We start from the raw sequence: 10,794 nt of genomic DNA on the forward strand, positions 1-10,794 counted from the left end.
GGTTCATCCTTGGGAGCAATTTCCAAACGCCTGAAGGTACCACGTTCATCTGTACAAACAAAATTATGCAAGTATAAACACCATGGGACCACGCAACCATCATACCGCTCAGGAAGGAGATGCAATCTGTCTCCTAGAGATGAACGTACTTTGGTGCAAAAAGTGCAAATCAATCCCAGAACAACAGCAAAGGACATTGTGAAGATGCTGGAGGAAACGGGCACAAAGTAACTATATCCACAGTAAAACGAGTCCTATATCGACATAACCTGAAAGGCCGCTCAGCAAGGGAGAAGCCACTGCTCCAAAACCGCCATAAAAAAGCCAGACTACGGTTTGCAACTGCACATGGGGACAAAGATCGTACTTTTTGGAGAAATGTCCTCTTGTCTGATGAAACAAAAATAGAACTGTTTGGCCATAATGACCATCATTATGTTTGGAGGAAAAAGGGGGAGGCTTGCGAGCCGAAGAACACCATCTCAGCTGTGAAGCACGGGGGTGGCAGAATCATGTTGTGGGGGTGCTTTGCTGCAGGAGGGACTGGTGCACTTCACAAAGTAGATGGCTTCATGAGGAGGGAAAATGATGTGGATATATTGAAGCAACATCTCAAGACATCAGTCAGAAAGTTGAAGCTTGGTCACAAATGGGTCTTCCAAATGGACAATGACCCCAAGCATACTTCCAAAGTTGTGGCAAAATGGCTTAAGGACAACAAAGTCAAGGTATTGGAGTGGCCATCACAAAGCCCTGACCTCAATCCTATAGAACATTTGTGGGCAGAACTGAAAAAGCGTGTGCGAGCACATAGGCCTACAAACTTGACTCAGTTACACCAGCTCTATCAGGAGGAATGGGCCAAAATTCACCCAACTTATTGTGGGAATCTTGTGGAAGACTATCCGAAACATTTGACCCAAGTTAAACTATTTAGAGGCAACGCTACCAAATACTAATTGAGTGTATGTAAACCTCTGACCCACTGGGAATGTGGTGAAATAAATACAAGCTGAAATAAATCATTCTCTCTACTATTACTCTGACATTTCACATTCTTAAAATAAATTGGTGATCCTAACTGACCTAAGACCGGGAATTTTTACTCAGATTAAATGTCAGGAATTGTGAAAAACTGAGTTTAAATGTATTTGGCTAAGGTGTATGTAAACTTCTGACTTCAACTGCTTTACAATATGATCAACCTATGTTCCACAATTTATTGGGCATGAGCAGATGTTATTTATTTCAATAATCATTGAAGTGGCCAGGTCAGGCTGTTGAAATGAAAGATTGTGCCTTTAAGAATGCCCCCAAGCTGCTGTCTCTCACAGTCTCACTGCAGAATTAGATCTTCATCCACATTCTCCAAACATCACATTTCTAAGTGTTTTTCATGCTGCTCTGTATTAAATTTATCCAAGTTTAAAGGTAAAGTTACTGGTTAAGTTTAGGCACTCATTCTGAATGGTTAAGGTAAATGTCATGAAATGTCTATTTCTCTGTTTTAGAATTACTTTATTAGGCTATATATTGTGTGCCCGATGCCGCCCTTCATCTCAGATTCTCTGCTAGCTGTGCAATATCAAGTGCACCTATAGGCTTAGTGTTTTCAAAATAATCAATAGCCTACAAAGTGCACCTATAGGCATAGTATTTCAAAACGATCAATAGCCTACAAAGTGCATGCTTGGAGAAGCACAGAGCAAAATTATATTTCTAAGAGCACTGCTGGGATGTAAATAAAACTAGGCTGCATTACACACTGCAATGGCTATTCCACCCCTGAGCCTGGGCCTGCTCTGCTCTTGCTGATCAAAAATAATTTTTTGTGCTGCCTAACCAATGGCTGTGCTGGGTAGGCCTACCGCTGCATTTCAGGAGTAGAGTCAAAGGCTTTTTGGGATTAGGACTAGCCTATGTTCTGTTCGAGAAGGATGGATTGAAGGTCAACTTTGATAGCTTGCTACTACTATAATTGATTTTTATTAAAAACAATGTTTCTTGCCCCTGATGTAGGTGTCACTGGTGTAGAGAGGAGTAGGCAGTCGCAGGTTTAGAACTACTGAATTTATTTACGCACCATAGGTCAAAGCAGGACGAAACCTTAATGCCGTTGTGCTCAAAATACATCTTCATAAACAAAAAGGCACAGGGTGAACCAAAAGTACAAAATACTCAGGAAATAGGAAAGATTCCTCTCAGGAAAATAAGTAACATTTACAATGACAAATGGCAGGGGGAACACACACACACACACACACACACACACACAGGGGATTGGAACCAGGTGTGTGTAATGATGAAGAGACAAGTCCAGAGTTGATGAGTGAAGGGCGTTTGCCAGCAGTATGTTCGGCAGCAGCTAGAAGGCCAGTGACGCCGAACGCCTGAGCTGGACAGGAGGGGGAGCCAAAGCGAAGGCTGGTGAGGCAGTACCACCCCCCCGAGGCGCTGCCGACCTTGGGGGTGACCCCGGAAACGCGGTGAGGGTCGGTCAGGAAGTCCCGAATGAGAGAAGGATCCAGGACATCCCACGCCAGAACCCAGCACCTCTCTTCGGGACCGTACCCCTCCCACTCGACCCAGTACTGGAAAAGCCCCCCACGATGCTGTGAGTTCAACAGGCTGCGGACAGAGTATGCCGGGGTCCCCTCGACATCCAAGGAGGGTGAGGTGCATCGTGGGGTCCATCACTAGCCAAGGGACCAGTTTCCACCGGCCTGAGGAGAGATGCATGAAATGAGGGTGAGATACAGTAATTTACAGGGAGCTGTAATCTGTACGTCACCTCATTTACTCTCCTCAGGACTTTGAACGGCCCCACAAACAGCGGGCTCAGCTTCCGGCAGGGCAGTCGGAGGGGAAGGTCCTTTGTAGAAAGCAAGACCCTGTCACTGGGGTGAAAGTCCGGGGCCACACAGTGGTAACATTTGGCCTGCGCCTTCTGCCGGTGGACGACGCAGTGGAGACGGGTGTGCGCGATGTTCCATACCTTCTCGGCATGCCAGAACCAATCGTCCACGGCAGGAGCCTCGATCTGACTCCGGTGCCAGTGCCTGCTGATAGCCTAGAACACACTGAAAGGGTGTGAGGTTAGTAGCAGTTTTGTGCGTATTCTTCCCAAGGCAGAAACGCAGCCCACTCCCCCGGCCAGTCCTGATATTAACTACGAAGGTACCTACCCAGTTCCTGATTTACCCTTTCCACCTGCCCATTTGATTGGTGTTGGTACCCAGAGGTGAGGCTGACCGTGACCCCCTGTCGATCCATGAAGGCCTTCCAGACACGGGAGGTGAGCTGAAGACCCCGGTCAGACACGATGTCCTCCGGGATCCAGTAGTGCCTGAAGATGTGAGAGCCTCTGTAGTCTGCAGGGCCATAGGGAGACCAGGCAGAGGAATCAAATGACAAGCTTTGGAAAACCAGTCCACAACAACCAGGATGGTGGTGTGCCCCTACGAGGGGGGAAGGTTTGTGACAAAGTCCAGAGAGATGGGACCAGGGTTGTTGTGGAACCAGCAGCGGGTCGAGTTTGCCATTTGGGAGATGTCTAGGTGTCTTGCTTTGTGTGCAGGTGGAGCAGGAAGAGATGAAAACCTGGACGTCTCGGGCCAAGGTGGACCACCAGTACTTGGAGGAGAGACAGTCGATAGTACAGGCTATACCCGGGTGTCCCGACACAGGTGCGGTGTGTGACCAGGCGAGGAGACGGTCCCGCACATCAGAGGGCACGTAGACACGCCCCTCGGGACAGTGGGCAGGTGAAGGTTCCTGTCGCAGGGCTCGATGGATGTCCGCGTGCACATGACAGGAGCCACAATGCGGGACAGGGGAATAATGGGTTTCACTTTCTCCCTCCGATTCTCTGTGTCATGCACCCAGGGCAACGCATCGACCTTAACATTCTTTAATCCCATCCGGCAGGAGGGTAAAGTCAAATCTTGCAAAGAATAGGGGCCACCTGGCCTGACGCGGGTTCAGCATCTTCACTGCTCGAATGTACTCCAAGTTCCTGTGGTCCGTCCAGACAATGAATGGGTGTTTAGCACCCTCCAGCCAGTGCTGCCATGCTTTCAGTGCCTTCTTGACGGCCAACTACTCACGAACACCCACGTCGTAATTCTACTCCGCAGGAGACAGCTTTCGTGAGTAGAAGGCGCATGGATGTAGTTTAGGCGGCGTTCCAGTGCTTTGGGAGTGAACAGCCCCTACTCCAACCTCGGAGGCTTCCACCTCTACGATGAAGGGCCGAGACGGGTCAGGTGGGGTCTGGGAAGGTGGTGGTGTAGCCTGCAGTTGGTGTACGACCCAGAGCAACTCGTCCATGGCAGTCCCGAGGTGCTCCAGGCACGAGTCATGGTGGCGGAGCTTTGCTCCTACAGCGGAGAGTTCTGGATGTCCTGCTGCTTCCTGTTTTCTTGGTTCAGTCATTCTGTCACTGGTGTAGAGAGGAGTAGACAGGAGACGAAACCTAAACAATGTTGTGCTCAAAATATATCTTAAACAAAAAGGCACAGGGCGAACCCAAAGTGCAAAATATAAAGTACTCAGGAAATAGTAGGAGAGGTTCCTCTCAGGAAAATAAGCAACATCTACAATGACCGACAAAGACAAATGGCAGAGGGAGTAATTATACAGTGATAGAGTGGGGATTGGAACCAGGTGTGTGTAATGAGGACGAGACATGTCAGGAGTTGATGAGTGAAGGACGTTTGCCAGCAGTATGTTCGGCAGCAGTTAGAAGGCCGGCAACGTCGAACGCCTGAGCTGGACAGGAGGGGGAGCCAAAGTGAAGGCTGGTGTGACAGTAGGTCTATTTAAAAGTGTATAAAAGCCCCTTAGATATTCATTTAGAATCCTCTAAATTGAATTGATCTGCCAGTGTTTTCATTTAGAGATTCCGGCAAACTCTTTGTAGGTTCCTTTCATATGTCCTACCAATTATTATTGGATTATTTACCATGGCAACCATTTGTTAGTATATAAACAAAAAATAATTTCTCCGTTCGGTTGGCTTTCGTGGAGGGGATATTTGTGCGTTTCTTTACCAAATGGAAGTCAGAACAAATGCTTTTATAGTATTCCTATTGTTATATGTAAATACAAGAAATGTGTATGTAGAGGGGTAACTTTCTTCACCAGTTCTCATACCATTTTGCACAATTATGTAATTAGCCTACTATCACGAGAATTTTCAATCCCAATGATAATAACTGACAATCAATAACTCTGACCAATCCCCGAGATCTGTAAGACCATGGGTTTACTAATAATTAGTTAAAGACTCAGCTTATGCAAAAAGATAGTTCAGTTTATTCACAAGAACGTTCTGAAGTCCATTATACAAAGACATACATTTTATAGCTGCGCACATACTTCCACACAAACAGTAGATATCCTACGTAAATTCAAATCTTAACAGTCTGTGTTTTTCCACTTATACAGATGCATTGTTTAATCTGCAACATGTTTCATAATTTTCTGCAAGCCTAACAGTTTCTCCCCTCCACGGGTGGGAATAGCTCCTCTTATCATTTGTTTCGCACTTGCACCCTGCTTACCTACTAAAAAGGAACAAAAGGTCCTTGTTCTAATTCTGACTAAAACTACACGCATCATCAGATTATAGTTTTATGATTCTAATAAATTTCATACAATTATATGGTTTCAGGGTGGAATATTCTAATATTCCCTTATGACCTACCAGTTGGAGTAACTAACGTTAATTCTTGAGAGGAATTATGGTGTTAATTTTCTCTTATTGTAAATTGTGCATAGAGATTACTGACATTACTGTTTAATGTAATAGTGTTTATTGGATTTACATTGTATCAATTTATTTGATCCTGTTTCCCTCTGGACACAGACCACATGTATACCTGACTGCATTGTTATATGTCAAGTCTCGGGCCAAGCGGAACGCCAGTCGAGCCTTCAAGTTGTACCACAAAGAGGAAAAGAGCGTTAAAGAACAGTGCCCACCTCCCCACAACAAGAACAAGTCTGCCACCGTCCTCTACAACACAGACCAGACTACTGAGCATTCAGAGTCCTCAGCTCCGCAGGAAAGGAAGGCATCCAAGGGCAAAGGGAAGCCTAAACCATACTGCCCTTTCTGCAAGAACCAAGAGCACTACCTCAGTTCTTGTGAGAAGTTTAAGAAGCTCTCCAAACACCAAATAGCTCAGTGGGTCAAGGATAAAGACCGGTGCTGGCGGTGTGGGCGAGGACACCTGCACCCTAAAGAAGCCGTGCAACATCAGCAAAGACACCTCCGACTACAGTCTACCTGGACCGACCAAATCACTCTGGCCGTGTGATGCTAAAGGTGGTCAAAGTCCAGCTCCACAATGGTAACAGGCACCTTGAAACTTATGCAGTCCTAGATGACAGCGCAGAGCGAACCATTGTCCTTCCCTCTGCTGTTCAGCAGCTGGCGTCCCTGATGCTTAGGACCGTACATCAAGAGGTGGTGCAGTTAAAAGGCCACTCAGTCACTTAAGTTTTCACCAGTGTGCAACCCGTCCAAGCAGTTCAGTATAACCAAAGCCTTCACTGCTGATGACCTAGACCTCGCAGAGTACTCCAGTGGAGGCTTTGCAGAAGCATTACCAACACCTCCGAGGTCTTCCCCTCAAGACCTTCACCAAGGCCAGTCCCCTGATCGGTTCAGATCACCCCCACTCGCTGACACCAATGGAACCGGTGCACATGGGCCCTCAAGGTGGATCTGTTGCAGTCAACAGAACACTTGGTTAACCACTCCAAGGGCCTTCCAACTCCCCGTCCAATTCTGGCAAGGAACATCAGTGCCTGTTCACTTCCACCATCTCCTGTTCAGATGGCCTCTTTCTGCCATGAGGAGAAGCTGTGGCAGATTGATACCATGCCTTACCACAACAAGAAGATGGTGACCCGTTCCAAGACCGTACGTGTGACTGCAGGAGATGTTGAATGCTCCGAGTTAAGGACTCTCCACGCTTGAAAGTACCAAAGGAGGCAGTCTTGGCTCATCTGAGGAGCCCTAGGTGGTGTTTACCCAAGAAGCCAGAGCAGGCAAAGATCTACTGCCAAGAACTTCAGAAGCTAGAAACTGCAGGCTATGTGATCAAGTTCCCCCAAGAAGAGGTTGACATGGAAGAGGAGTCCTGGTACATCCTGCACCACAATGAAAAGAACAGGCTAGTGTTCAACTGTTTCTCAGCATACAAGGGCCAAGTTCTTAGCAAACTCCTACTACCAGGACCCACCTACCGTCCTTTACCTGCTTGGCATCCTCCTGAAATTCATACAGCACACAGTGGAGACATATGTGGAGACATCAAGGCCATGTTTCATCAAGTGCGCCTGCTACCCTAAGACCGAGGCCTTCTCCGATTCCCGTGGAGGGATCTGAAAAGTGACCAAGGACCAGACGTCTACGAATGGCAGGTTCTTCCTTTTGGCATGACCTACAGCCCCTGCTGCGCCACATTCGCCTTGCAGCAACATGTGAGATCACAAGGATGATAACGAGGATGTGCTACAGATGGTGGAACATGCCTTCTACATCGACAATTGCCTGCATAGCCTCCCTGCATCCCAGGAAGCACGCCAGCTGGTGAACACGACAAAGACGCTGCCTGCCACGGGAGGATTCGAGATCTGTCAATGGACGAGTAATGTCCCGGCCATTGTTGAGCATCTCCCTAAAGAACCTAGATCTGTGAGCACAGAACTGTGGCTCTTCCAAGACTGTGTGGACCCTGAAGAGCCCACATTAGGACTCCGCTGGCACTGACCTACAGATACATTGGGGTACAAGTACCACCCTGTGGTGGAGCCGACACCCACCATGAGGACCATCTACCGTACTCTTGCCAGCCAGTACGAGCCCCTGGGATATATCATCCCCTACACGACGAGAGCAAAGATCCTGGTACAGGGGCTCTGGAAGAAGGATGGCAAGACACCATCTTACAGGCACCCCTATTAGACCAGTGGAAAGAGTGGGAGCGTAAACTTCCGACACTGTCAGAGGTCATCACCCCTAGGTGTTATGTCAGTGCCATAGTGACCACCAACACCCACATCTTTTGCGATGCTCCAGAAAGAGCCATCTCCGCACCGAGGACGACCAAGGACAAGTACGTCTCATTACTCGTGGCAAGATCTCGTGTGGCACCCAAGCGCCAACTCACAATACCCCGCCTGGAGCTCAGTGCTGCCCTGACTGGAACACAACTAGCTCGTCTTCTGCAAACTAAGCTTACTTTGGAGATCCGCAAGACTACCCTGTGGTCAGATTCAATGACCGACTTACACTGGCTGCAATCAAAGTTGTGACGTTGCAAAGTGTTTGTCAGTACCAGAGTCGCTGAGATACAATATCTCACGTTAGGGAGTGGAGATATGTCGACACTGCTAACTACCCAGCAGATGACATCACGAGGGGGAAAAAACTCTGGCTGAGCTAACCTGAGTGAACCACTGGACTCAAGGTCTACCCGTCCTACAACAGTCGCCTGACACCTGGCCTGTGACGCCCAGAACAGCTAGAGAAGAGGACATCGCTGAATGCTCACAAATCTACTTTCTGTGGTCAGGTAACCTTACTCCTTATCCTGTAAAGGTAGACTGGAGCAACTCACAGTTGGAAGGAGCTCTGTGAGTCCGTGTACCAAACTATGATTCCAACTGTTGGGGATCCCAAGCCCTCAAGGCAAGACATGGAGACTTCCCTGCTTAAAGATGCCCAGAGGGATAGTTTCACAGAGGAGATCAAGGCCCTTGAAGCTGACAAGCCAATACTGAGGAACAGCAGACTCTGTTCAGTGTCTCATTTTAATTAGAGTTATTGAACTCACAATAAGCCAGATTCGAATAATTTATATTTTGGTGCTGAAACTTGAAGCAGCAGCTGCAGCACAATCAATTGGAAATGGACAGCTCATGGTGCTGAAAGTAGGCATAACTCATTTAAAACGTCTTAATTTTAAAATAGCCCTCTTGTTAGTAAAAGTCTGTGTGTTGATGGCTATTTATTCCTATGTAAGAATTAGGAGGTAGGCCTACCTGTTTGACAGATTCAATTAGGTTATAAGGCTGCTATACCCATAGATTTGTTGGTCAATTCCTCCACCCACCTTGTACTCTTTAAATAGCCTACCTCCGTGTCAGTGAAGGGCTGTTAAAATGAAGATTCGAATTTGAGGGGGTATGAGAGAGTATGCCATAGGTCTACGTTCTATGAAAGAAAATGGCAAAAAGCACCTGCCTAACCCTTGTTAGGATCCGATTACATAAAGTGATCTATAACAGAGCTTTGGTCTGCGATGCTTTATGCTAGAAACAAGCTGTAAAATATCAAATCAAATGTACTTATAAAGCACTTTTTACATCTGCAGATGTCACAAAGTGCTTACACAGAAACCCAGCCTAAAACCCAAAACAGCAAGCAATGCAGAAGCATTTAGGGAAAGGTCCGACTCTGATGCATATGGGGATATCATTTATTTTTTTGTCATTCAGAAGCTGAGCTACAACCTATAACCGAGGAGACAACATTTTTACTTTGCTTGGGAAGTAATCTACTTCTGTCACCATCAATTGATAAACTGTTAGTATTCTGTACAATAGAAGATGTTTAAACCCAGACTGCTTTTAGGGAAACACTTGTGACCTTTCGTTAGATTAAGCCATGGAAGAAGAGTAGCCAAATCCAAACTGGTTTACCTTGACACTTTGTTTGGTGCATTCACGGTTGAGCTCGATTAATGCTGATTGGCTAATTATTTTATACTGTTTTTGTCAAGGGAGGTCAGATGCTCACTGGCTTCCCTTGCCTTCAATGCTACGGACGGCAACAATGTCATACTTGTTTGGACCAGACAGCATCAGATAGATGGCCTACACGTAGAGAGACATAGGGGTACTGTGTCGCTCGCTCTGATACTTTCTCCTGTAAGATACATTCAGTCTCTTGCGAATTAAAGGAAAATGTTTCAACACAAAGAGAGGAAATATGTATTATTTTGTATTTGTAAAAAGAAATTGGTAAGCATGGCTATCCTTTGCATCCTTGAATACATGCCACTGGTGGAAAGGTAGGCCTAACTCTTGAAAGTACCATGCTCAGATTCCTAATGTCTCAGATTTAATTATTGCAAACAGGGACACTTTTGTTGCAAACAAGACACACTGATTTGGCATTGGAAAAATATGATAAGATGAACACAGGCCTATCTACTTGTCCATTCTTAGCCTGTAATTTGAGTAATTTGTGTGGTATGAAAAAATATTTAGCTAGTATGTAAAATCACATCGAATTGCATGAAATATATACAAAAGGCAATTTTTTTTCTCTTCTCGGACCTGCAAATACGATGAGAGCCATGCAATGATTTTACTATAAAGATCCTACTCTTGTCCATGGTGGTCTGCGAACCATCAGCCTTCTGGCTCAGCCCTGCGCAACATCAAATTTCCTTCGTTGCCATGTAATGCATACAGCTTGAACAGTTTCTGAAACTGCATATACAGCTCTGGTCTGTCCAAGAAGTGAGGGTAAAAGGTAGACATGTTCTCCACATGTTTTAATTATTACTTTGGGTATAGGGGAGGGTCACTTGTTTTTTTTCTCTCTTAAGCGTTCAGGGAGGGTTTAGGTAAAATATATTTTGCTGACGGGAGGGTCAGCCATTTTAATTTATCCATGTAACCCATATTATAAATAACGTTCACTCCATAAGGGTAAAAGTTTGGAATAGGGTTAAACTGGTTCCGAATGGTTAAGGTAAGGGTTAATTTCTT

Source organism: Oncorhynchus mykiss, chromosome 15, assembly GCF_057628025.1.
Source record: "Oncorhynchus mykiss isolate SJ-2025 chromosome 15, ASM5762802v1, whole genome shotgun sequence".
NCBI lineage: Eukaryota > Metazoa > Chordata > Actinopteri > Salmoniformes > Salmonidae > Oncorhynchus > Oncorhynchus mykiss.